General features: G+C 56.8%; 1 long non-coding RNA gene across 1 annotated transcript; it reads left to right on the forward strand.

The window, feature by feature from the left end:
* Positions 1 to 2,294: 2,294 nt before the first annotated feature.
* Positions 2,295 to 3,688, forward strand: LOC135307224 (uncharacterized). Its single transcript, XR_010367943.1, has 5 exons — positions 2,295 to 2,398; positions 2,830 to 2,946; positions 3,266 to 3,337; positions 3,426 to 3,499; positions 3,587 to 3,688. It is a non-coding gene; the product is annotated as an uncharacterized LOC135307224 (long non-coding RNA).
* The last annotated feature ends 1,781 nt before the right edge of the window (positions 3,689 to 5,469 follow it).

Consider the following 5,469-nt stretch of genomic DNA (forward strand, 5'->3'; position numbering starts at 1 on the left):
TTTGCATATCACTCCTTAAATATTCAGTTCACTTAAAACAACCTAATGAATAATACACTTTAAAATAAAATATTTTACTTCTCATAACAATGGGTTTTACAGCTTACAAGCTTAGGTATTAACATGCATCAGTCTATTTTACTTCAAGGAGTAGTGGTGACTTTTTAGTGAGGTTTGGCTGGTGTTTCTGTTGGTGGATTTACAGGTCTTCTGTCCTGTCTTTCTTTGCAGCTGAACCTGCTGGTGAAGGTGGTGCAGCTTCCCAAGCCACGTCCAGGACGGAGCCTCTGGGAGATGCTGAGGGTAGGTCAAGGCCTTTCCCCTGGGAGAGCTGCCAGCTCAGAGCATAAAACTGGGCCAGGGAGGCATCACTGCAGGTGCCAGCACAGAACCATGCACGTGTGTGCCCTCGACCTGCACGATCCCCTCACCGCTGCTGCGGCTCAGTGGTGCCCGTGCAGATCAGCAGAGATGGCAGAAGCTTCTGTGGCTGTTGAGTTACAGGTGTGTCTGCAGGGAGGACTTCTCCAGCTCCTTTGCTGATTCCTACAGAGAAGCCTGGCAACCATGGCAGGGGTGAGTAGTGTGTCCCTGCTAACCTCACAGGCTGAGCCTTCCTTTTGTAGGATCCATTCCTGGGAAAAGGAATTCTGTTGCTCTAAGGTCCTCCGAGGGGGAAGAACCAAGCTACAGGACACCAGAAACCCCATGATGCATCCGAAAACATGAGGCAAATGCTGAAGGAAATGCAGCAGGCAGGAGAAGGTGGGTGCATTTCCCTCATGCTTCCCCTGGGACTCAGCAGCCGGGGGCTTTGGCTGCACATCTGGACACGCCGTGCCTAGCACAGTGGGAAGGGATCCATGGCAGCCTCGCTGCCCTGCTGCTGCTTTCACACCCTACAGGGCTGTTTCCCAGCCTGGCCTGGCTGCAGCTTCTGCCCAGCCTCTGCAGGAAGGCATTTGGCATCAGCTGACAGGCCGCCTAATTGCACCCCAGGCCTGAGATCCCCTGCAATTTTCCAGTCGCCGGGTAGAACAGAAAGGGCACCAGTTTGGAGAAGGGAGGGCCCTGGCCTTCCCAAAAAGTTTATAGGGATTTCCTGATTCTTAGTCATGTCTTTGACAAGCATTCCCTCCTGAAGGTGCCACCTCCCCAGTGGGGAACAGCCCCACCTGATCCAGCTGTCCCTCTTCCTTCATCCAGAAGTGGATGCAGAGGCTGGGCATAAGGCGGCATTTCCCAGAGGAAGCAGTGGTTCCGTGCCAGCCTCTGCTGCAGGAAGAGAGGCGATGCCAGGCACAGGCACAGAAGGTAATTGCTGTGCCTCCGGGTCGGTGCCCGGCTGAGGCTTGAGCTGCCCTCTCTGCTGCTTGGCAGTGCAGGGACAGCCTGGACAAGTCAGGCACAGCCCAGGGGAATTATCCCGAGCAGGCTCAGGGCACTCAGGTCCTGAGCAGTCCTGCTGGGGTCCCTCCATGGGAGACATGTCCTGAAACCTGGCAGCGACTGCACGGGGTGCCCACGGTGGGGAAAGGACAGAGGGGGAGAGCAAGGCTCCAGTGTGTCCTGAGAGGGCCTGGCTGTTTGCCCTTGGGATCTGGGAGCTGTCCCAGCAGAAGGAGGACAGGAGGGACAGAGGGCGGGATGGATACCTGTGTCACTGCCTGCTGCAGTTTTCCCTGGGGTTTTAGACAGGATTTTCTCTGTGTCTGAGGGAGAGAACCCCGGGGGCCCTGTGCTGCTGCAGCCACCCCTCCCAGGGATGTTGCTGAGGGCAGGGAAAGAGTGTGGAAAGTGACCAGGAGCCAGCCCAGAGCTCCCCAGGCCCCTGGGCAGCTTTGGCCATGTCCATTCACATCTGGCTCCCACGGCCTTACCCGACCCCCTTGCAGTGCCCAGTTCCCTGTGGCAGAAGGGGATCCCAGCACACCCTGCAAAAGTGTTCTCATCTGTGCTCCGTTCTAGATGAGGTTGCTGGGAAGGCTTCTCCATCAGCTTGGATGAATAAAGTTTTGAAGCCCTTGGAGCCTCCTGCAGGTATGTTCTCAGTGTGCCACCAAGGAAGAATTGTAGACAAGCGGGCAGGAACCAGGTGACAGAAGCTTCTGTGGCTGTTGTGTTACAGATGTGTCTACAGGGAAGACTTCTCCAGCTTCTCCAGCTGCTACCTTGGATGCTGCACTCAAGCCCAGCTCCCATCTCAGGGGTGAGTAGTGTGTCCCTGCTGGCCCCACAGGCTGACCCCTGCTTTTGTGGGATCCATTCCTGGGAAATGGAAATATTTTTCTCTAAGGTACTCCAACAGGGAAAATCCAAGATACAACAGATAAGATATCCCTGGAGCCATCCAAACAGATGAGGCAAGAGCTGAAGGAACCCCTGCAGACAAGAGAAGGTGGGTGCATTTCCCTCATGCTTCCCCTGGGACTCAGCCGCCAGGGGCTTTGGCTGCACATCTGGACACGCCGTGCCTGGCACAGCGGGAAGGGATCCATGGCAGCCTCGCTGCCCCGCTGCTGCTTTCATGCCCTGCAGGGCTGTTTCCCAGCCTGGCCTGGCTGCAGCTTCTGCCCAGCCTCTGTAGGAAGGCGTTTGGCATCAGCTGACAGGCCATGCCCAAACTGGAACACACCCTGAGATCCCCCACTATATCCATCCCTGCAGATTAGGAAAAGGGTGGCTGTTTGGTGGTGGAAGTACTCACATCATGCCACTGTAACCTGGCCATTTTCCTGCTCCATAAATTTCACAAATATTACCTCTGATGCCACCGCCCAAGTGGGAAACAGCTCCATGTGATGCAGCTGTCTCCCTTCCTTTGCCAAGAGATGGACATAGTGCTTCAGTGGAAGGTGGCATTTCTTGAAGGAAGCACTCCATCTTCGGTGCCAGCCCCTACTGCAGGAAGGAAGGCAAAGCCAGACACGGGCACAGGCACAGCAGGTAATTGCTGTGCCAGGCTCAGGCCTGGCCGGGGCTGTGTGTCAGCAGCTCTTCTCCCAGGGCCTGCCCTTGCCCGGCCCGGCAGCAGCCAAAGCTGGAGGCGCCTGGGCTTCCAGGCCTCTGGAGCTGGTTCAGAGCCCCGGGGAAACGGGACTGGTGCAGCAACGTCCCTGGCGCTGCAGCTGCTGCGGAGCAGGCCCTGAGTGCCCAGAGGCCCAAGGCACAGGAGCAGCCCCGAGCGGGAGCCCTGCCGCCAGCCCAGGGCCAGAGCCAGCCCTGGCACACAATGGAAACAGTTCTCATCTTGGTTTGCTTCCAGACTGGGATGCTGGGAAGGATTCTCCATTAGCCTGGTGCTCTGAAGTTGTGAAGCACTCTGAGCATTCTGCAGGTATGTTCTCACTGTCCCACCAAGGCGTAATGTTTGACTGTCTGGTAAGAACCAGGTGACAGAAGCTTCTGTGGCTGTTGTGTTACAGGCGTGTCTGCAGGGACGACCTCACCAACTCACCAACCTTGGATGCTGCACAAAAGGCCAGCTCCCATGGCAGGGGTGAGTAGTGTGTCCCTGCTGACCCCTCAGGCTGAGCCCTGCTTTTGTGGGGTCCATTCCTGGGAAATGGAACTACTTTCTCTTAAGGTCCTCTGACAGGAAAGACCAAAGACATGGCAGGCAGGAAAATCCAGGACCCATTAGAAATCATGTGGCAAATGCTGAAGGAACGTCTGCAGAGAAGGCAAGGTGGGTGCATTTCCCTCGTGCTGTCCCTGGGACTCAGCAGACGGGGGCTTTGGCTGCACATCTGGACACGCCGTGCCCGGCACAGCAGGAAGGGATCCCTGGCAGCCTCGCTGCACCGCTGCTGCTTTCACGCCCTGCAGGGCTGTTTGCCAGCCTGGCCTGGCTGCAGCTTCTGCCCAGCCTCTGCAGGAAGGCATTTGGCATCAGCTGGCAGACAGCCCCAATTGCACCACAGGCCATGCCCACCCTCAGATCCCCTGCAATTTCCTGGTGTCCAGGCAGTTCAGATGTTGGGGCTGTTTGGGGAAGGAAGCAGCCTTGGGTTGTCCCAAAATCCTGGGTGTTTTCTGATCCTTATGCATTCCTTTCACAAGTGATGCCTCCTGAAATTGTCCCCATCCCCATTCCCAGTCAGGAATGTTTCCATCTGATCCAGCTGTCTCTTTTCCATTCTCCAGAAATGAAAGGAGAGCCTGCGGAGAAAGAAGCATTTCCCGGAGGAAGCAGTGGTTCCGTGCCAGCCTCAGCTCCAGGAAGGGAGGCCATGCCAGGCACAGGCACAGGAGGTAATTGCTGTGCCTCTGGGCCTGAGCCCTGCTGAGGCTTGAGCTGCCCTCTCTGCTGCTTGGCAGTGCGGGCACAGCCTGGACTAGAGCAGCACAGCCCAGGGGAATTATCCCGAGCAGGCTCAGGGCACTGAGCAGTCCTGCTGGGGTCCCTCCATGGGAGACATGTCCTGAAACCTGGCAGCGGCTGCACGGGGTGCCCACGGTGGGGAAAGGACAGAGGGGGAGAGCAAGGCTCCAGTGTGTCCTGAGAGGGCCTGGCTGTTTGCCCTTGGGATCTGGGGGGTTTCCCCACAGAAGGAGGGCAGGAGGGACAGAGGGAGGGCAGGATGGATAGCTGTGGCACTGCCTGCTGCAGTTTTCCCCCATGCTTTAGGGAGGATTTCTTCTGTGTGTGAGGGGGAGAGTCCCAGGTCCCTGCACTGCTGCAGCCACCCCTCCCAGGGATGTTGCTGAGGGCAGGGAAAGAGTGTGGAGAGACAGACCAGGAGCCAGCCCAGAGCTCCCCAGGCCCCTGTGCACCTTTGGCCATGTCTATTCACATCTGGCTCCCACGGTCTTACCTGACACCCTGGCAGTGCCCAGTTCCCTGTGGCAGAAGGGGATCCCAGAGTGCCACTGATATCGTTCTGATCTCTGATCCCTTCAAGACTGGAATCATGACTTGGATTTTTTTGAAGCCCTGCTGGAAAATGGCTTGAAATTCCTGGAGGATGCTGGAGGCTATTCCTCCATGTGCCTTTCTTGACAGAATAATCAGGATCAATGTGACAAGAGCTCACTCATAAGCCATTTCCCTTAACATTATTTAAGGGCTGAAGGATTCTGAAAATCTTGCCCTGCTCCCTTCTGGATCCCTGAGGAGTCGCACAGTATCACTGTCAATGGGAGGATCTAGCATTTAGCTTTCAATCTTCCTCCAGTGTGCAATGCCAGTGTGTCCTTCCGTGTGCTCTGTGCAGTCACTGAGAAGAGCAGAGAGGGAAGGGGCCGGGCCCAGGGCTGTGCCCCGGGGCTGAGCCTTGTGGGCAGCCTGAGGATCTCCTGCAGTGCCACAGGAGCTCTTCTGTCCTGCCTTTCTTTGCAGCTGAACCTGCTGGTGAAGGCCCCACATCCAGGACTGAGGCTCTGGGAGATGCTGAGGGTAGGTCAAGGCCTTTCCCCTGGGAGAGCTGCCAGCTCAGAGCCCAAAGCTGGGCCAGGGAGGCATCGCTG

This window comes from Passer domesticus, chromosome 9, assembly GCF_036417665.1.
Source record: "Passer domesticus isolate bPasDom1 chromosome 9, bPasDom1.hap1, whole genome shotgun sequence".
NCBI classification, from domain to species: domain Eukaryota; kingdom Metazoa; phylum Chordata; class Aves; order Passeriformes; family Passeridae; genus Passer; species Passer domesticus.